Here is a 22273-nt window from a genome sequence, read left to right as displayed (position 1 = left end):
TTCAAACAGAAGTACTTTGTATATCTATTTGAATGACTACGCTACATGTGAATTTTGTATTGGTTTGAGATAATAGCAATTGAACTACACTGCAAGAGGGCTGGCTACCAGTATTTGTATTTGATGATACCAATTCATACAAAATAATAAATTACGAATCACATATTTTATTCATATTATAGAAATGGTACAGTTTTTTTTTGTAACTGAAATTAATATATGCAAATCTAATTTCTTTAAATACCTGACTGAATAGCTTTAAAACATACTGCTGTCGATTCTTTTAGGAGATCATTAACTGATTGTTATTTACAGTGAACCACAAAAGTCTAGGCGCAGAGAATTGTTCACAATGTATGAAAGTTTATTTTTTTTTCGCTTGCTCATACAAAAAAAACCTCAAAATACAATTTCTAAACTTTATGAAAAACTAAGGAAAATTTAATACATTTTCAAATTTACCCGTTGATTTCTGACAAATTTTTTGCTATTACTGCCGGGACCCGTACTAAATATGTGCCGAGCCCTTCCTCCAACATAATTTTTAGACGAATTTACAACGTTCTACAACAACATAACAGATGCTTTTGAAAAATAAGTAGTCTTGCATACCTTTATTAACGTATGGAGTTTGATTTTTTTTTATTAAAAAACTTCCACTAAAGAGGAAATTGTTTTTGCTTTACTTTTGTACAGATCAAAAATGAGTAAGATAGTTTTTATTGTTAATGAGAATGTAATGTGATAGGTAAAAACGCTTTTCCAAATTGTGAATATTGAATAACTAAATTTATGAACTTAGCAATACTCAAAATAACTGAGGCAATAAGGTCCTCATCAAGTTGCTAGCCGGCAGCACCTGGGTCAAAGACAAAGAAACGTTTTTGACAACGTACGTACAAGGCAAATGGCCGGCATGCCAGAACACGGCACTCTGGACCGCGACTGGATACCTTCTGATGTCGGCACATTACCACCTTCACGACGTTGCTTCCCATCAATGAGCAGAACACAATGCTCTGTAAGCAGTTCCTATTATTATTACTGCTTGCAGCAGAGCCCAAGTTAGGAGGCATTTGTACTGATGGACGAAGTCCAAAGGTTCATAAAACAACCTCTGAACCCGACAGCATACCGACAGGGAGTCGGTCTCGAATTACATCGACTCCCGACCTGTGAATGCCGTTTCGAATACACAACCAGCCAGCGCACAGTGGTTCCAAATAAACAGAAAACGGAAAAAAAGCAATATCTCGGTTAGCCCAATAAAGCTTAAAATTGGCATGCTGAAACTTAATGTACCATTCCATAGGAATTAAAAAAATACATAAAAAATTGGAAAACCAAAATGGCTGATCAAAATTTCCATAAAAAAGTCTATCTAAAACAAGTAAGAAATTTTTCAGTTGAATTACATTTTATAATCGTTCTATATGTAAATCCTGCATTAAAACTGATATTCCAGTTTTCAACCTATTATGTCCAATGGGTATCTTTCCGTAACAGTTACGGGGAAAACAATAAAACTAAAATTCTAATTAAATTTTTTTTTTCTGTTATTCATCTCTTTTTTGAGCAAGATCTTTACATCTTCACTCAAAATAAGAAATTTGTTTGTGGTGTTGCTCGCAACTTGCTAGTGTATAGGTCGAATGCAGCATCATATGCATAACATCTATAACACCTTCACTAAGGCACCTACAGAAAATGCACAATTCTACAGCATTTGCTTACCATGCAATAATACCTTATGCACGAGTGATGGCATATTGTACCATCCTTAACTCGCTACTAACATTTCTGCTGTGTGATACGCATAGTTGCGAAATTTGTAACTATATATAGGTTCTGCTTCCTGTTATTGCTTCCGCATTGCACATTTAGTGATATTTCAATTAAAAAATTTCTTTAAGCCTGCCTTGATAACCCTAATGAAAGTTGCTGAGAAGATAATCCACACGGCTGAGACGTTGGGCTTGTTCGAGTTGCAATCACAACCGCAGTGTTGCGCGACTTATTAAAGTATCACGTTCTGTGTGAATTCTAGCAATGTATTATCAGTTGGGCAGTTGCAACAATGTTGCCTTTTTTCATCAGTACGCCAGTATTGCCGCTTTTATTACGTGCCTCGAACGGGCCCGTTTTTTTTTTTTTGTTTTAACGAGGAAGCATCGAAAGCCTGTTAGTCAGTGTTGGACTTTAACCCGAACTAAACCTCCTACCGTCCAGTACCGATCCCCCAGGTACTACCGTTAAGTATTTAGTCGGGAGGTGGGTTGAGCACTGAGCTCTAAGTCGCATATACTTGGCACCGCCCAATGTTAGTATGTTCTTATATACCACCCCATGTCGGACCTGTTCGCCCCTTCCCCCCTCATTTGTTAATGTCCTCTCAAGCGTCCGTTTCTACGTATGGCGTTGTTGTTGTTGTGGTAGCGGTTACCAAGCCCCGCTCGGGTCGGTTCATCCGTCAACGTTGTCGTCTGTTTCAGCTAATGGGAGACCCAGTAAGTTTGCAACTTCCACAGGGTCTGTCCATAAGGACAGGGGCGTCAGCTGGGTGGGGTTCTCAGGGCATGTGAAGTGGTGCCGAGAGTCATGTGGCGACTCTCCACATGCCGGGCATTGGTTGGGCACAACCTCATTAATTCTGCTCAGGTATGAGTTGAGCCTGCTGCAATAGCTAGAGAGAAGTTGGGATATTGTGGTGCAGGTCTCCCCAGGAAGATAAAGTTCTGTCCCGTCCACGTCCGGTGGTTGTGTGCCTAGAACGGCATTCACAGGGCGGGAGTCTACATAACTCGAGACTGTTTCCCTGTGAATGCCGCTCAGGGCCTGTCGGTAGGATGACGCGTCCAGAGGTTGTTTAATGAACCTCTGGACTTCGTCCGTCAGTTCGTAAAGATGCCTCCTGACGTGGCTTGGCTAGGGCTTTTCTGCAAGCAGCTGTTTGCTGGGAGCTGTAGCTTCATCCACTGCGTCCTGCTAGTCCCCGGCGACCACACGGGCGCTGCATAGTTTAGAACCGGCCGGCCAATTGCCTTGTATGTTGCCAACGTTTCTTCATCTTTGGCCCAAGTGCTGCCGGCCAGCGACTTGAGGACATTGTTGCGGCTCTGTACCCTCCATTAAAGTACAGACTGTCGAAGGTAACTCCGAGAATTTTCGGGTTATTCACCGGTATTGTTATTCCATCAACGTGAATACCCAATAGCAGTCGGACCTCCTTCGTCGAGGTGGTGAATAGGGTTGCCGAGGATTTCACAGTGGATAGGGCAAGGCTCCTTGCAGTGAAGAAGCGAGAAATTTCGGCGAGATAACCCTTTACTTTCGAGCACAGGTCATCAATTCCATTCCCGTCAGCATAAGAGGCAATATTGACAACCTCTGGTGGCTGAGGATGCTTAGAAATGTAATAATTAAACAGTAGTGGGGACAGGACACCACCCTGTGGTACCTCCTGTTTAATTTTACGTGCCTTGCTGGTTTTGTCTCTGAAAATTACTGACGAACGTCGACCACTCAGGTAATTCGCCGACCACCGTTTGAGTCCCTGTGGGAGAGAGGAGGCCTCTATGTCTTCTAGCAGCGTTGAATGACTGACAGTGTCGAACGCCTTGGACAGGTCCAACGCTACTAGAATAGTTCTCTCACAGAGGCGGTTTCTGTTAAGGCCACGAGTTATCTGGGTGTTTATGGCGTTAAGTGCTGTTGTTGTGCTATGCACTTTACGGAACCCATGCTGATGCTTCGCTGTGGTCAGGTGGTTCGTGAAATATGGGTAGCAAGGCGTCAAGTGTCCTCGCTACCGGGGAAAGGAGGGTTATCGGGCGATAAGACTCTTTTTTGTTGGCTGGTTTCCCCGGTTTGAGCAGTGGGACCACTCTCCCCATCTTTCATATGTCCGGAATGACGAGAGTGGCCATAGACAAGTTGAAGACCTCCGTTAGGTACGCTACTCCCGCAGGACCCAAATTTAACAGCATCAACATGCATATTCCGTCGGGTCCAATGGCTTTGGAGGCTTTCGCCTTCCCGATGGCTACCCTTACCTCACCGCTGGTGAAAACAAGAGGCGCACTAAGTTTTGGCATTTTGTGCGGCCTTCTGGTCACTCGACGTTTGGCTTTATCCACCGGAGGATGCAGAATAAACTGCCGGCTAAAATAGCTCGCGCGTCGCTCCGAGTCGGACGAAGCGTAGTCACCAAAGTCTATTTCGACTCTGTCGTCACGCTTCGTCGGGTTGGACAACGACCGCACGGTTGACTAAAGCTTACTCACACCAGAGGCGAAGTGGCAGGTCTTCAGATGCTCTTCCCATTTCTTCCGCCTAACCGGATAGCAATACCCTGACATTCTACGATGGTATCCCTGCGGTCGATGTCTGCTTCAATAAGACGATACTGCAAGGTGTGGTGCGTGATGAACGCTAAGCCTCCACCATTGTCTCGCTCGCGATCTCGACGGTGCACGTTACATCCGGCGCAATTCAACAGGGTTGAATTGCCGTGCAGCTTCTTCTCTTGGACCTCAGCTATTAATATTCCATGCCTTCCCATAAAGACAGTTATCTCCTCGATCTTGACCTGAAGTCCGTTACTGTAGAATTGTAGCACCTTTGTGTGCCTTGGGAGACCAATTGTAATGTGTGGTATTAGGGAGTTGTGTTGCCTGCCGGCGCCCTGCTGTACGTGCTGCAAAAGGGGGTGCTGCCTTCTGGTGGTGGTTGGCGGCGTCGCGGGGGAGGGATGCGACTGGGCAGCACAGNCCTGAAGTCCGTTACTGTAGAATTGTAGCACCTTTGTGTGCCTTGGGAGACCAATTGTAATGTGTGGTATTAGGGAGTTGTGTTGCCTGCCGGCGCCCTGCTGTACGTGCTGCAAAAGGGGGTGCTGCCTTCTGGTGGTGGTNTCATATGTCCGGAATGACGAGAGTGGCCATAGACAAGTTGAAGACCTCCGTTAGGTACGCTACTCCCGCAGGACCCAAATTTAACAGCATCAACATGCATATTCCGTCGGGTCCAATGGCTTTGGAGGCTTTCGCCTTCCCGATGGCTACCCTTACCTCACCGCTGGTGAAAACAAGAGGCGCACTAAGTTTTGGCATTTTGTGCGGCCTTCTGGTCACTCGACGTTTGGCTTTATCCACCGGAGGATGCAGAATAAACTGCCGGCTAAAATAGCTCGCGCGTCGCTCCGAGTCGGACGAAGCGTAGTCACCAAAGTCTATTTCGACTCTGTCGTCACGCTTCGTCGGGTTGGACAACGACCGCACGGTTGACTAAAGCTTACTCACACCAGAGGCGAAGTGGCAGGTCTTCAGATGCTCTTCCCATTTCTTCCGCCTAACCGGATAGCAATACCCTGACATTCTACGATGGTATCCCTGCGGTCGATGTCTGCTTCAATAAGACGATACTGCAAGGTGTGGTGCGTGATGAACGCTAAGCCTCCACCATTGTCTCGCTCGCGATCTCGACGGTGCACGTTACATCCGGCGCAATTCAACAGGGTTGAATTGCCGTGCAGCTTCTTCTCTTGGACCTCAGCTATTAATATTCCATGCCTTCCCATAAAGACAGTTATCTCCTCGATCTTGACCTGAAGTCCGTTACTGTAGAATTGTAGCACCTTTGTGTGCCTTGGGAGACCAATTGTAATGTGTGGTATTAGGGAGTTGTGTTGCCTGCCGGCGCCCTGCTGTACGTGCTGCAAAAGGGGGTGCTGCCTTCTGGTGGTGGTTGGCGGCGTCGCGGGGGAGGGATGCGACTGGGCAGCACAGCAGCGGCCCACATAGTCACTCGTCCAATCACGTGTGTTGCGAAGTCCTGAGCATGCAGTAAAGCGACACCAGCCAAGGCAGGAGTTTCACTTGACTGATGTCACGTTACGGTATATTCTGGACTGACAAACCGAGCAGATTTTTGGAGGGACTAGGAGTTGCCGGCGGCGGTGTGTGGGTCCTATTGTGTTTGTATCTGCTGTTGTGTTGTGTTGGGGTGTGGATGTGTTGGTTGTGTGCTGCACGGGCGGGTGGTGGTTTGCCGTGGAGGTGGTCCGGTTCGCACAGCATGGGGCCACGAACGACGTGGTCCATTGTCGGTGCGTACGTAGGCCCGAGCAGTTGCGGAGGTGACTCCACCCGTCACAGGCATTGCACCTGACCGAGGAGGAGTTTGTGTGCAGTCGTCTCTGGCATACGCAGCAGGTGTAAGTTTCTGGCCCTGGGTTGGACTCAATGCCAGCCCTGAGGAGAAGGGTGCGGAGTAGGTGTAGCCTTAGAATAGAGCATGTTTGACGGATTTCGCCGACCTAAACGCGGTTAGATCGGGGTTAGATCTACGTACGGCGTCGTTCGTTTCGCTGTAACTCTGCTTACCTTGCTGCTTGGCTGCTACATGCCTTTTCGGAACTCCTTAGCTGCCGGTGAGTCTCGACCATCTCGCCGCATACTTTCTCCCAAGCTCGATTCGAACTTAGCATGATATCGATTAAGTACCATCTCGCCGCATACTTTCTCCCAAGCTCGATTCGAACTTAGCATGATATCGATTAAGTTATCAGGTCATAGTGGTTCTTTTGCTAGCGCATCCATGCTTTGTATTTTTGACACAAAGCGTGGGCAAGCAAACAGAACGTGCTCAGCGTCTTCGTCTACGTTGCATTCTGGACGCAGAGGTGAATCATCCAAACCAAAGCGGTTCAAGTACTTCCGGAAGCAGCTGTGGCCAGTTAAAAACTAAGTTAAGTAGACGTTTAACTCCCCATGCAGGGTATATGTCCACCTTCCATTTGTTGAGTTTTCCCAAAGCTCCTGCCATTCTCTCATCGATGCATCCTTTTCCTGTGCAGTAATTGCCAGAGCACCAGCATCGTCTTGCTTCCTTCTGTGGTAAACTTTCGCTCTTTCTCCGGCTAATAAGTCGATAGAGGTCATACCCGCAATCACCATTGCTGCATCGTCCGATGTCGTCTTAGACGCACATATTACTCTAAGAGCACTGAGTCTGCAGACAGCCTGGTACGGTGTTTGTAGATCTTCACTTTCAAAGATTTTGCAAAGATTGGGGCCGCATATAATAGTACCGAGGAGACCACCGTTGTCAATGGTGCACGTATACCTGCCAACTTTGAACGTTGCGGTCTCAGTTTTTTTGCGGCTACTTATGAGGATCGCCTCCGTTTTTTCAGCTGCGATGGCTAAACATACGGTTTCCAGGCATTTAATCACCGCATCGATCGCGCTGTTTGCCTTTGCTTCGACCTCTTGAATTTGCTTAGCTTAGCTTATCAAACCCCACAAAGTCTACCCCGTCTGAAAACGGTAGTCGTAGCATTCCTTAATGTCGGGCCTAACACGGAACCCTGCGGTACTCCTGCGGTTACGGCATACTTTTTGGTACCAGAATCCGTGAGATATTCTAGAACTCTGCCATCCAGGTAACTTCTTATGATGTTAAATATGTAAGATGGAACGGCATGCTTCTGTAGTACTTTTAAAATGTGTGACCAGTCCGCAGTAATGAAGGCGTTTTGGACGTCCAATGTTATCATTGCACAGTAGTGTTTTCGGCCTCCTCTCCATCGCTTGCCTGCGATTGCTTCTGTAGCGAGACGTACCATGGTTTATTTGCTTTAATTTTATGATTTCAGGCCCTGGTCAAAGCAACATCGCAAAAAATTTGAAAAAATGTTTTTTCTTAACAGCGGTCGCCCCTCGGCAGGCAATGGAAACTTCCGAGTGTATTTCTGCCTTGAAAACAGCTTCTCATAAAAATACAATCGCTGTTCGGAGTCGGGGTAAAACTGTACAGCATCCAGGCGCACTCCACAAATCGGAGGAGAAGCTCGGCCGAACACTAACATATGTGTAAGCGCCAAGCATACGTCTCGCAGACGTAGGTTATCAAAGCGGCGTTAATTGAGATTTAATTTGATTTTTTAAATAAGTGGAAACCATCTTTCTTGTAGTTTAGAAATAATTTATTTTAAAACCCATTTCGATTGATACCCATATTGTAATAATTAATTTAACTTAATTTATTAAAATTTTTTAGTAGGTGGTAACGTTTTCCTGTTCTAACCTAAATACAAACCTTCTGCTTAGACACAACTATGTACAACAGCAGCGTTTGGAGCAGAACATCGGAGATCGAGAAACTAAAGGCGGTACTATGTGAAAAATTCCAGATAAATAAGGAATATCCAACAGTAACACTCAAAGAGAAACTATGTAAAAACAGCGCCAACCAAAGGCTGTTGATAAAACCAGCAACCACAAATGATTAGCTTAGACCATATAGACTTCTTTATCAATAAAAATGGAATAAATATTATTGCATTACAGGAATTTTTCTCGCATGACGAGAACTTAAGAAATCTTAATACACTTAAAAAAGCTAAGAAAAATGGTTGGGGAGGAGTAGCCATTGGCAGTAAAATAAACATAAGGATGCAAAAATTAGATACAGATCTACACAAGACGTGGTCATAGCAAAAACACTAAGGGCCTCTGCCACTATGGTGAGAAAATTTTACATTTCTGCTCTAACTTTTTACTGCTGGAAATATTTAACACTTGCTTTGAGGCAGAAGAAGAGTATGAAGTTAGCAATTAATAAAATACAGCGATTGTATAGAAAATATGTGGCATGAATTTATTAGACCTTTTAGCCACTTTTTCTCTAATATCCACTCGCTTTTTTTTTTTTTATTTGTGTATACATATACGTGCGTTGTTCGGTACTCTTTATAATAGCTTTGTGTCTTCACTTGTCTCTCATAATCCAATAAAATAAAAGGTTTAATAGTTATTGACAGCCGCGGTTTGGCACTCCCTTGTGTTTAGGAAGGACAGAGAAACAGGAAATACTGGACTTCTTTGGTGCGAAAATGGTAGTTGAAAGTACAATTAGTAGTGAAATTCCCTTTGTAAATTCAAATGTATTTGCAGGAAATTTGGGATTTGAAATTAAATATTGAACGAAATATTAAGAAAACTTACGTGAATTAAGTAATTTATGTGATATTTAGCTGTATAATAACTGCAAAAGAGCTCAAAATTAAATTAAACTAGTGAAGTTTATGTAAACACCGAATTTAAAGAAATTTAAGTTTTCATCAGTGAAATGTACTTTATATGCATATACAAATAAACATATTGTACAACAAGTAAAAAAGTTTAAGTCCGGGCGAAGCCGGCCCGGCGCAAGTATTAAATATAGGGGTTTCACCTTTCCGAAAACTACCGTTACATGGTAAGCAGGGGTGGTTCAGCATTTCTGAAATTTACCGTTATATGAAAAGCATAATTTTAGTCCGGTTTATAAATTTTTCAGCTTTTGTGTCAAGTAATTATATTGTTTGGTACAAATTGATGGACCGGTTACCGAGATACACTTACGTGGACATAAGTGGTCGGTGCCTCGCCCATTTTCCAAAAATGTGTCATGAACGTATTTCTTGCTAAAGAATTATTTCAAACAACAGTTTTGAATAAATTAGCTTAAGCAGTTACAGATATATCGAAGATTTCGTATTTCTCTAAATTACCGTTATATTGGAGGAGGCCGTGGTTATTGGCCGATTTTTTTACTTTTTAGCCGTTTAGTATACTTTACCAAGACCAACAACTGTGTCAATTTCGGGAGAAATTGGTGGAGCGGTCACCAAGATATATACATGTAATCATAAGTGGGCGTGGCTATGTCCATTTTCCAAAAATTTATAATATTCTCATGTTCCGCCTAAAGATCATCGTTAATATCAATTTTTGGTGAATAAGCTTCAGTAGTTACTAAAATAACGCAGTTTTCGTACCATTATATTGGAGGTTATTGGCTGATTTTGCCTATTTTCAATACCATCCACCCGTCCTGCGCTCAAAAGAAGTACACATTACGAAGTTTCGTCATTTCCACGACAGCCGGTTGTACGTACCAGAATGACTCGGGTTTTACCCGACCAAGGGCTGTTGTTTCGGCGATCTAACCCCGTTTGGGTTGGCGAAATCCCTCAAAAGTTGTACGTCCATAGGACTACATCTTCTTCGCATACTTCTGCTCAGGGCTGGCATTGAGTCAAACCCTGGACCAGAAACCTATACCAAGTGAGTGTGCCAGAGACGACTACACCACAACTCCACCTCCGTTAGGTGAAATGCTACCTCCGAGTTGTTCAGGCCTTACGACTCAAAGGCAGTAGACCACCGCATACGTGGCACACCAGAGTCCGCCTGAGCAACCCAACACAATACAATAGACAACACCACAGACACAACAGACCACATCAACGACACAACCGCAACACCAGCCACACGCCGCCGCCAACAACTAGTTCCTCCGACAATCTGCTTGGTGTATCAGTCCAGGATACTGGACTGGCAACAAACCTCATTAATACCTCACATTCCAAAAAGTCTCCCTAGGCACACGAAGATATTACAATTTAACTCTAACGATCTTCAGATCGAGATCGAGGAGATAACAGTCTGCATGGGTCGGCACGGAATATTAATAGCTGCGATCCAAAAGACGAAGCTGCATGGCAATTCAACAGTCTTGAATTGCGTCGGATACAACGCGCACTGTCGAGATCGCGAGCGAGATAATGGTAGTGGCCTAGCGTTCATCACACATCACACCGTGCAGTATTGTCTTATCGAAGCAGACATCGATCGCAGGGATACCGTCCTCGAATGTAAGGGTATTGCTATCCGGTCAGGCGATGTCTAGCTCGAAATATTTAACGTATATATGTAGCGACACAGGTAGTTGTGAATATAACGCTTGCGTCGCGTACTTAACAAATAATCTATTGAATTATTTATTTAAGTGAAAAAAAACAAAAGTTTAAGCTAAATACAAATTTACGCAGAAGCGAGAATCCGTACAGGTCGACGAGCCAAGTAGAAAAAAAGATTAGAGCACGATAGTTAGACATGTGTAGATTCCAGGCTCGATACTGGAATTTGACATATTGAGCGAAACTCTCAGCTGTGCTAAAATTTGGGGTGTACTACGGACGCGTCCACGCATGCTTATTCCTGTATTTTCGTCACTAATGAGGTGGTGTTTCAGGTCGACTAGCAAAACATAGTGGCTTAAAAAATCGGCCCCAATTATCGGCTTCGTAACATCGGCTATGACAAAGCACCATGTAAAATCGCGTCGTAACCCGAAGTGAAGAGTGAGGGTGTGGTACCCATAGGTTTCAATTGGCAAATCTGTTGCGGAATACAACTGGTAACCTACTGGTACTAGGTGTGTTTTTATTCGGGTGCGAGGAAATACTGATAGATACGCACACGTGTCTACAAGGAACTGTGTCCCCGTGGTGCGATCTGATAAATAGGCGGCGTGATGTTACTGAGGGAGAGTCATTGACCGCCTCTACTGTCCCTCTTTCGAGTTTCCCGAGAACTTACAACCAGGAATACAACGTTGGGCATCTTTACCAAACTTTCTGTGGTAGCGACAGATACCATCTGCTGACAGACGTGTGCGAGTATGTGAGGAATTACGCCTACTACGGTACGAGGTGTTTTGCCTACTGCGATTTCGTTGAGTCTTTACATTTAGTGAGTCTAATCGCTTTCGAAGTTCAGCTATTTCTGCGCGCAAGGAGTGCTCTTCAGAAACCGTGGCTATAGAGCGTGAAACATTTGACATCACCTCGTGTATTTTATCTGCTAACCGGCTAAGATCTTCTAAAGGCGCGTTTGGCTGTGCTGCGAGACATGCACGTGTTTGGGGTGGAAGTTGTGACTGTCATCTTGCTTTAAGAATCTTTTCTGGCACGTCTGGGCATAAGCTACCTAGATGGCGAAAAAACTGTGAAGGGGTACGATCCCATTTGTTCACCGTCTAAGAGTTGGAGCAACTTAGCGTCTTTCGCTTTTGTTAGTCGCTCGATAAGACATTGCTTTAGCGTCGTATAGGGTGTGGTTGTGGCGGGGCATAAAATGATGTCTTCTACAAGCATGTTTGTTGGCGACGAGAGAGTGTCTGTTTGCATGGGCGGTGCTATTTCGTTACGTGTTCCGCTAGCATTCATCGGCATTGCTATTGAGTATTTTGCACAATGACGAGATTTCGATGCATCCAAAAGAATCGGATTAAATCACCAGCTAGCAACGAAATATGTGCGTTGGGCAATAGGATTTCTCTCTGCGATACTTTACCGCTGCAGGAAATTGATGCAGTCCTCTTCTTGGTACGGATGCTCGCAGATAAAAAAATATTAAAATTTTAGAGTATAAACCAATTGAGTTTACAAATCTTTCGCGATCACGTCGGGGTCACCAATGTTGCGACACAGGTAGCTGTGAATAAAACGGTTGCGTCGCTTACTTAAAATATCTATTGAATTATTTATTTAAGTGAAAAAAAAAAGTTTAAGCTAAATACAAATATACGTAGAGGAGCGAGCATCCGTACAGGTCGACGAGCCAAGTAGAAAAAAAAAATTAGATTACAGCACGCTAGTTAGACGTGTGTATTTTCCAGGCTCGATACTGGAATTCGACATATTCAGCGAAGCTCTCAGCTGTTTACGAGAACGCAGTTCTCCCTGTGTTGAAGAGTCGCCACATATATACCCCTGTCACCAGCTGCCCGGCAGGATATCACCCTGGAATAGGTGCGCTCCTCAGAGGTTGTTGTTGTTGTTTTTGTAGCAGCTACTAACCCCCGCTCGGGTCGGTTCACTCGTCAACTTTGTCGTCGGTTTCAGCTAAGGGGAGGCCCAGGAAGTGCGCCACTTCGACAGGGTCTGTCCATAAGGACAGGGGCGTTAGCTGGTTGGGGTTCTCGGGGAATGTAAAGAGGTGCAGTGAGTCATGTGGCGACTCTCCACATGCCCGGGCATTAGTTGAGCACATCCTCATTAATTCTGCTCAGGTCTGCGAGTCTACCGAGGCAGACAGAGTTCTGTCCCGTCCACGTCAGGTGGTTGTGTGCCTAGAACGGCATTCACAGGGCAGGAGTCTACATAATTCGAGACCGACTCCCTGTGAATGTCGCTCAGGGCCTGTCGATAAGCTGACGGGACGAGAGGTTGTTTAATGAACCTCTGGACTTCGTCCGTTAGTTCGTAGCGATGCCTGCTGACGTGCCTTGGCGAGGGCTCTTCTGCGAGCTGCTGTTTGTTTGGATGACCACGTCTGTCTCCCCACAAGAAACTGCTCGCAGAGCAATGTGTTATGCTCCTTGATAGGGAGCATCTGGGTCTCGTCGTGAAGGTGGCGTTGGGTGGACGTCAGAAGGCATCCGGTCGCTGTCCGAAGTGCCGTATTCTGGAAGGTCTGTAGCTTCATCCACTGCGTCCTGCTACTCCCAGGCGACCACACGGGCGCTGAACTGGCCGGCCGATTGTCTTGTAGTTGCCAACAAAGTGTCTTTGCCTTTGCCCCAAGTGCTGCCGGCCAGCCACTTGAGGACATTGTTTCGGCTCTGTACTCTGTTGACAATTGCGGTTGTGTACGCAGAGAAGGAGATCAGACTGTCGAAGGTGACTCCGAGGATTTTGGGGTTATTCGACGTCGGTATTGTTACGCCATCGACGGCAATACCTAGTTGTAGTCTGTCCTCCTTCGTCCAGGTGGTAAATAGGCTTGCCGGAGATTTCGCAGGGGATAGAGCAAGGCTCTTTGCAGTGAAGAAGCGAGAAATCTCCGCGAGATAACTGTTTACATTCGAGCACAAAATATCAAATCCATTCCCAGACGCCATAATCGAGAAATCGTCAGCATAAGCGACAATAGTGACTCCCTCTGCTGGTTAAGGGAGCTTTGAAATATAATAATTAAACAAAAGGGGGATAGGACACCACCCCGTGGTATCCCCTGTTTACTTTTTCTTAGTTTGCTGGTTTTTCCCCTAAAAGTTACTGATGAGTGTCAACTACTCAGGTAATTCGCCACTGTTTGAGCCCCTGTGGGAATGAGGAGGCCTCTATGTCTTCTAGCAGCGTTGAATAACTGACAAAGTCGAACGCCTTGGACAGGTCCAACGTCACTAGAATAGTTCTCTCACAGGGGCGGTTATGGTTAAAGCCACGAGTTATCTGGGTGTTTATGGCGTTAAGTGCTGTTGTTGTGCTATGCACTTTACGGAACCCATGCTGATGCTTCGCTGGGGTTAGGTGGTTCGTGAAATACCGGGGTAGCAAGGCCTCTAGTGTATTCACTACCGGGGAAAGGAGGGTTATCGGGCGATAAGACTCTCCGTTGTTGGCTGGTTTCGCCGGTTTGAGCAGTGGGACCACTCTCCCCATCTTCTAGATGTCTGGAATGACGAGAGTGGCCATAGACAAGTTCTGGACCTCCGTTAAGTACGCTACTCACGCAGGACCCAAATTTTTCAGCATCAGCATGCATATTCTGTCGGGTCCCATTGCTTTTGGCGTTTTGTGCAGCCTTCTGGTTACTCGACGTTTGGCTTTATCGACCGGAGGATGCAGAATGAACTGCCGGCAAAAATAGCTCGCGCATCGCTCCGGGTCCGACGAAGCGTGGCCACCGAAGTCTATTTCGACTCTGTCGTCACGCTTCGTCGGGTTGAACAACGACCTCACGGTCGACAAAAGCTTACTCACGCCAGAGGCGAAGTTGCAGGTCTTCAAATGCTCTTCCCACTTCTTCCGATTATGTACTTTCACAAGTTGCCGAATCTCTAAGTTGAGATCCTTGATACGGGGATTTCCGGGATCGGCCTGACGAAGGTTGTCACGCTCACCGGCTAGAACTGCTACTTCAGTAGGAAAGTTCGGGGGAGGATCCGTAATACATCCTGCGGGGATAAAGCGAGCTGCATCAGCAGTGACAACCCTGCGGAATTTACGTTCACCGTCGTGAACGTCGGTTGGTGTGGGTAGTGCAGTGAAGGCGCTTTCAGTAACATCCGCGAAACCTTTCCAGTCAGCTTTGGAAAAGTTGGCATAGGTCCGGTGATCCGCGGAAGCAAAGTCGGCAAGTTTATCAATCGAGATGACTATGGGCAGATGGTCTGATGCCAGGGTCAGCATATGTCGCCATGACACGCTGTTTACCAGACCAGCGCTGACATTTTTTAGACCAGCGCTGACAATTGTCCTGGGGCTATCGCTAGTAGAGCTGGACGACAACGATTGAGGGACTAACCGATCTGGGAGGGGTTGTTGTAGCCGCTACAACACAACAGCAATAACGACCCTGCGGAACTTACGCTCACCTACGTAGACGCTTTCAGTAACAAGCGAGATGACTATGGGCAGATGGTCTGATGCTAAAGTCACCATAGGTCGCCATGATACGCTGTATATCAGACCAGCGCTGACAATTGTTAGATCTGGCAAGCTGCAGCAGCTGCCCATAATCCTGGTGGGTGCGTCGTCGTTCATTGTGCAGAATGTCGAATCGTCTATCTGCTCAGCCAGATGTGTTCCCCTACGATCATTCGACGGGCTTGAGTGCCAAAGATGGTGGTGCGCGTTAAAACCGCCAGCTACCATACGGGTGTCATCTCTGAGTAGCGCACCTATTTTAGGGTGATGTTCGAGCTTAACATCGCCTGACCGGATAGCAATACCCTGGACATTCTAGGAACATATCCCTGCGGTCGATGTGTGCTTCGATAAGACGATACTGCAAGGTGTGGTACGTGATGAACGCTAAGCCGCCACCATTGTCTCGCTCGCGATCTCGACAGTGCATGTTGCATCCGGCGCAATTCAACAAGGTTGAATTGCTGTGCATCTTCGCCTCTTGGACCGCAGCTATAAGTATTCCATGCCATCCCATGATAACAGTTATCTCCTCGATCTTGCTCTGAAGTCCGTTACTGTAGAATTGTAGCACCTTTGTGTGCCTTGGGCGACCAGTTGTAATGCATGGTATTAGGGAGTTGTGTAGCCTGCCGGCGCCCTGCTGTATGTGCTGAAAACGGGGGTGCTGCCTTTTGGTTGTGGTGGGCGGCGTCGCGGGGGAGATATGCGACTGGGCAGCACACAGGTGCCCACATAGTCACTCGTCCAATCACGCGTGTTGGGAAGTCTTGAGCATGACCCAAATTAGCACCAGCCAAGGCAGGAGTTGCACTTGACTGGTATCACGTTACGGTCTATTCTGAACTGACAAACCGAGCAGATTGTCCGAGGGACTAGGAGTTGCAGGCGGCGGTGTGTGGGTGCTGTTGTGTTTTTTGTGTGTCTATTGTTGTGTTGTGAGCATAAGGGTATGGAGCATATGTAGCCCCAATATCGAACAACGTTTAATGGATTTTGACGACCTAAACGGGGTAAGACCGCTGAAACAACTGCCCTTGGTCGGGTAAAACCCGAGTCATTCCGGTGCGTAGAACCGGCTGTCGTGGAAATGCTCCTCACGCCTAATGACTTCAATGCGCACCACGATCTTTGGCATTCAAGCCTGTCAAACGATCGTAGGGGAACACAATTGGCTGAGCAGATAGACGATTCGATATACTGCACAATGAAAGACGACGCACCCACCAGGATTATGCTGACTTTAGCATTAACTCGATTGATAAACCAACCGAGTTTGTTCCGCGGATCACTGGACCTATGTCAACCTTCCCAAAGCTGACTGGAAAGGCCTCGCGGATGTTATTGAAAGGACCTTCACTGCTCTACCCACATTAACTTAAGTTGAACTAGGTGAGCGTAAATTCCGCAGTGTTCTCACTGCTGCTGCAGCCCGCTTCATCCCAGCAGGATGTAATTCGGATTACTGTGCGAAGTTTCCTGCTGAAGCGGCTGTCCTAGCCGATGAGCGCGACAACCTTCGTCAGGCCGATCCCGGAAATCCCCGTATCAGAGATCTCAACTCGGAGGTTCGGAAACTTGTGAACATACATAAGCGGAAGAAGTGGGAAGAGCATCTTAAGACCTACAACTTCGCCTCTGGTGTGAGTAAGCTTTGGTCAACCGTGAGGTCATTGTCCAACCCGACTAAGCGTGACGACAGAGTTGATATAAATTTTGGCGACCACGCTTCGTCGGACCCGGAGAGATGCGCGAGCTATTTTAGCCTTCAGTTTATTCTCCTCCGGTGGATAAAGCCAAACGTCGAGTTACCAGAAGGCTGCAAAAAATGACAACACCAAGTGCGCCTCTTGTTTTCACCAGCGGTGAGGTAAGGGTAGCCATCGGGAAGCCGAAAGCCTCCAAAGCCATAGGACCCGACGGAATTTGTATGTTGATGCTGAAAATTTTGGGTCCTCATCATTCCAGACATCTCGAAAATGGGCAGAGTGGTCCCACTGCTTAAGCCAGGGAAACCGTCCAACAAAGGAGAGTATTATCGCCCGATAACTCTCTTTTCCCCGTTAGCGAAGACACTAGAGGCCCTTCTACTCCCGCACTATACAAACCACCCGACCGCAGCGAGGCATCAGCATGGGTTCCATAAAGTTCACAGCACAACAACAGCACTTAAAGCCATAATTACACCAAGATCTTCGGAGTAACCTTCGACAGTCTGCTCTCCTTCTCGGCGCATACAACCGCAATTGTCAACAAAGTACAAAAGCCGCAACAAGGTTCTTAAGTCGCTAGCCGGCAGTACCTGGGGCAAAAACAAAGAAACGCCGCTGACAATGCATCGCCTGTGTGGTCGCCGGGGACTAGTAGGACGCAGTGGATGAATCTGGAGACCAGCCAAAACACGGCACTCAGGACAGCGACAGGATGCCTTTTGATGTCGCCGCAACATCACCTGCACGACGAGGCCCAAATGCAGCTGCTCGCAGAAGAGCTCTGGCCAAGGTACGTCAGGAAGCATCTCTACGAACTGACGGACGAAGTCCAAAGGTTCATCAAACAACTATAACAGCATTCGCGAATGTGAAAAATATGAATTTCGAAACATCCCTAGTATAGACACTCAAAACAAAGCGCACAAAACCACACAAAAGATGAGCAGCAATCAAAAGCATTCGTGCACGCTAACACACCACGAAAGTTCGCTGCGTACTCATGCCTAAGGATTACGATCTAAATTCCCTTCTCAAAGGGTTCATTCGACGACCGACTTAAAGTGATCAACGTGAACTCAGCCGGCACCAGCTTCTGTAGGTAAGCACGCAGCGCATCGGGAGGCTTAGGCCGTAAAACTGCGAGCGCCCTGGCTCTTTCTGCGGGAAAGGCTGACAGGTTGAGGGGCCTGAAAAAGAGGGAATACTCCCTGCCCACTTAGAATATCGCGTGGCGAGCGGGCTTTGTGCCGAAGCGGGTAAACCCGCCCCACAATGCCAAGCAGCCACGATTGAATACATAAGAGGGGGAAATGGGCTGTCTTTCCCAGCTTCCGTGGTCATTTACAGGTGATCATTCAGCACTAGCTGCCGCCCCTGGGCCAAAGCCACGACCGCGAACAGCTACCAACTAGGACCGCTAGCCTGGCGATCAGCATCTAGGGTCGCTGTCACCGCCATTACTTATCAGGGCCGAGTACTATCTTCGCGAACGCCGGGCCGAGTTACCTCAGCGTTCGATAAAACCCACCTCATAAATGGCGCCCGAGCAGGGACCAAGCTCTGCGGCAGCATGTTCAAAAGCATGAACAAGCCCCAACCCTGTCGAAGAGGGTTCACCGAACACACCCCATCCAACAAATAACACACCGACTCTCTGGGCTGGATATACCCATTCAAGAAAGAGAGGTTGATTGAAGAGTGCAAGCAGCATCAGATATCCGTTGAAGGGAGCACCGTCTCTGAGCTGCGCAGCACTCTGAGCAACTTCGTCAAAGCAAAGAGAAACCGTAAATCAACAGAAAATCTTCTCAAAGAGTTAGAGATGGAGATTGCCGCTGAGGAAACTAGTATGGCAACCCAGTCACACTGCTCGATCCTGACCACCGAGATAGGAGAATCTCTCCTACCCCACCAAGAAGCAATTCAAGAAGTTCAAAAGCAAAGTACGCGGCAAAGCCTTCCAAGGTTCCGAATCAGAAGGCAACAAATAGACACATGGCTGGCCCATTCCGCGCCGATGCAGAGCGATTCTTTTACGAAAGCGATACTTACGGCACCTGGGAGACGGTATTCGCCAACGAAAGCAGCTACAGCGAGAGAAAACCAAAGATTACATCCTCGCCCTCCAGATACTCACCGGCAACATCCAACAATGCACAACGAAGACCATTTAGAGCGCATTAACGACGGCTTGACTCTTCGTGAAGCGGAGCAAATTCCAAACCATCGAGAAGCTAATGGAGCTCACCGATGGGTACGAGCTGCTGAAAAATATTCCCACGACAGCCGCTTCTACGTACCGGAATGACTCGGGTTTTACCCAAACAAGGGCTGTTGTTTCGGCGATCTCACCCCGTTTAGGTCGGCGAAGTATCTCAGAAGTTGTTTGCCCATAGGGCTACATTCGCTACGTATTCTTCTGCTCAGGGCTCGCATCGAGTCAAACCCAGGGTCTGAAACCTACACCTGCTGAGTATGCCGGAGACTACTACACCACAACTCCACCTCAGTCAAGTGTAATACTTGCGAGGGGTACAGTCACCTCAGAGTCTGCTCAGGATTACGGACACATCGGCAGTGGACCACGTCGTTTGCGGCCCCTGCTGCTCAAACAGAGCAGCCTCCACGGCTAACCCCAGTCCACCTGAGCAGCCCCACACAAACACCACAGCACAACAACATAACAACACAATAGACCACACCACAACCACGACAGACCACAAAACTCACACAACCGCACCACCCCCCACACGACGCCGCCAACAACTCCTACAATCTGCACGGTATGTCAGACCAGGATATTCCGTAATGTGACATCAGTCATGTGCAACACCTGCCTTGGCTGGTGCCACTTTAAGGCATGTTTAGGTCTGCGCACCACACGAGATTGGACGAGGAACCTCGAGGGCCCGTGTTGCGCTGCACGGTCGCAAACCTCAACTGCGACGCCCCCCACCCCCACCACAGGGCGGCAACCATCTCAGTAGTGCACACAGCCAATGGCGTCACGGCCACACACATCTCTCAAACCCCGCATTACCACATGTCTCCCGAACCACATGAAGCTCCTTCAATTTAACTGTAACGGGCTTCAGAGCAAAATCGAGGAGATAAGCGTCTTCATGGGAAGGTATGGTATACTGATAGCTGCGGTCCAAGAGACGAAGTTGCACAGCAATTCAACATAGTTGAATTGTGCAGGGTACAACGTGCACCGTCGAGATCGCGAGCGAGATAATAGTGGTGGCTTAGCGTTCATCACGCACCACACCGTGCAGTATCGTGTTATCGAAGCAGACATCGACCGCAGGGATACCACTCTAGAATGTCAGGGCATTGCTATCCGGTCAGGCGATCTTGAGCTCGAAATATTTAACGTGTACGTACCCCCTGTCACCTGCTGCCCGGCAGGATATCACCCTGACATAGGTGCGCTACTCAGAGGCGGAAACCGTATGGGAGTAGGTGACTTTAATGCGCACCTCGATCTTTGGCACTCTGTGAAACGATCGTAGGGGAACTGACTTGGCTGAACAGATAGACGATTCGACATTCTGCACAATGAACGACGACGCAACCACCTGGATTATGGGCAGCTGCTGCAGCTCGCCAGGCATAACAATAGTCAGCGCTGGTCTGATAAACAGCGCTGACTTTGGCATCAGACCATCTGCCCATAGTCATCTCGATGGATAAACCAACCGACTTTGCTTCCGCGGAGCACCGAACCTATGTCAACTTTTCTAAAGCTGATTGGAAAGGCTTCGCGGAATTTACTGAAAACACCTTCGCTGCTCTCCCCACACCAACCGGCGTCCACCTTGGTGAACGTAAGTTCCGCAGGGCTATCACCGCTGCAGCAGCTCGCTTCGTACCAGCAGATGCATTTTAAACTTATTTTGAACTTGCAAAATCTCGATAACGAATTGTTCAACCATAAGGATATTCATATTGATTCTTCATTAGATCCAGAAAATTATAGGAAAAAAGTTTTTGAATTAAAAGATTCTTCAGGTTCATATAAGTTTCCCAATTAACTAATGCTTCAGTAAAACGTATATTTAGTAGTTTATAAATGTGTAGGACTGACTTGAGGACCAGATTAAGCACTGATATAGTTGCAGAAATATTATATACCAACCAAGGCATAAAAAATAACGCTGATACTTTGTTTGAACCGCAAGAACAAATGTTAAGTACCTGTAAATAGCAAATAAGAAATTTTGAGCAATTTGTTCAGATTTTGAGGATTTTTCATTTGTTTTTGAGGAATTTGGTAATATTTTTGTGGCAACACTGATGCTGGTGCTGAAAAATTTTGGTCCTGCAATAGTAGCGTACCTAACGGAGGTCCTCAATTTGTCTATGGCCACTCTCATCATCCCAGACATCTGGAAGGTGGGGAGAGTGGTCCCACTGCTCAATCCGGGGAAACCTGCCAACAAAGGAGATTCGTATCGACCGATAACACTCCTTTCCCCGGTAGCGAAGACACTTGAGGCCCTGCTGCTCCCGTATTTTACGAACCACCTGACCCCAGCGAAGCATCAGCATGGTTTCCGTAAAGTGCACAGTACAACAAAAGCATTTAACGCCATAAACACTCAGATAACTTGTGGCCTTAACCGTAACCATCCCTGTGAGAGAACGATTCTAGTAGCATTGCACTTGTCAAAGGCGTTTGACAATGTCAGCCATTCCACACTACTACAAGATATAGAGGCTTCCGCTCTCCCACAGAGGCTCAAACGGTGGTCGGCAAATTATCTGAGTGGTCGACACTCGTCGGTAATGTTTAGAGACAAATCGAGTAAACTCAGGAAAATAAAACAGGGGGTTCCACAGGGTGGTGTCCTTTCCCCGCTACTGTTCAACTGTTATATTTCAAAGCTCCCTTAACCGCCAGAGGGAGTCTCGATTGTCTCTTACACCGCCGATTGCTCGATCATGGCGAGTGGGAATGGAATTGATGACTTGTGTACGAAAGTAAACGGGTATCTCTCCGAGCTTTGTCGCTTCTTCACTGCAAAGTGTCTAGCCCTCTTCCCTACGAAATCCTCTGCGACCTTGTTCACCACCTGGACGAAGGAGGTCACGCTACCGCTGGGAATTCACGTCGATGATACACCAATTCCGACGGTGAATAGCCCCAAAATACTCGGAGTAACATTCGACAGCCTGCTCTCCTTCTCTGCGCTGTTGTCAATAAAGTACAGAGCCGCAACAAGGTCCTCAAGTCGCTAGCCGGCAGTACTTGTGGCAAAGACAAAGAAACGTTGCTGGCAACATACAAGAC

The 22273-nt window shown here is 47.0% G+C and overlaps 1 protein-coding gene across 11 annotated transcripts in view; it reads right to left on the bottom strand.

The window, feature by feature from the left end:
- Nucleotides 1–22273, bottom strand: part of Crk (Crk proto-oncogene, adaptor protein) — a 190879-nt gene that overhangs the window by 690 nt on the left and 167916 nt on the right. The gene's annotated exons all lie outside the window — the stretch shown is intronic.

Source organism: Rhagoletis zephyria, unplaced genomic scaffold (genome assembly GCF_001687245.7).
Source record: "Rhagoletis zephyria isolate East Lansing unplaced genomic scaffold, Rhagoletis_zephyria_1.1 Rzeph_scaffold_00042, whole genome shotgun sequence".
Classification (NCBI taxonomy): domain Eukaryota; kingdom Metazoa; phylum Arthropoda; class Insecta; order Diptera; family Tephritidae; genus Rhagoletis; species Rhagoletis zephyria.
The sequence above is the reverse complement of the archived record's forward strand: the minus strand, read 5'-3'. Positions and strand labels throughout refer to the sequence as shown.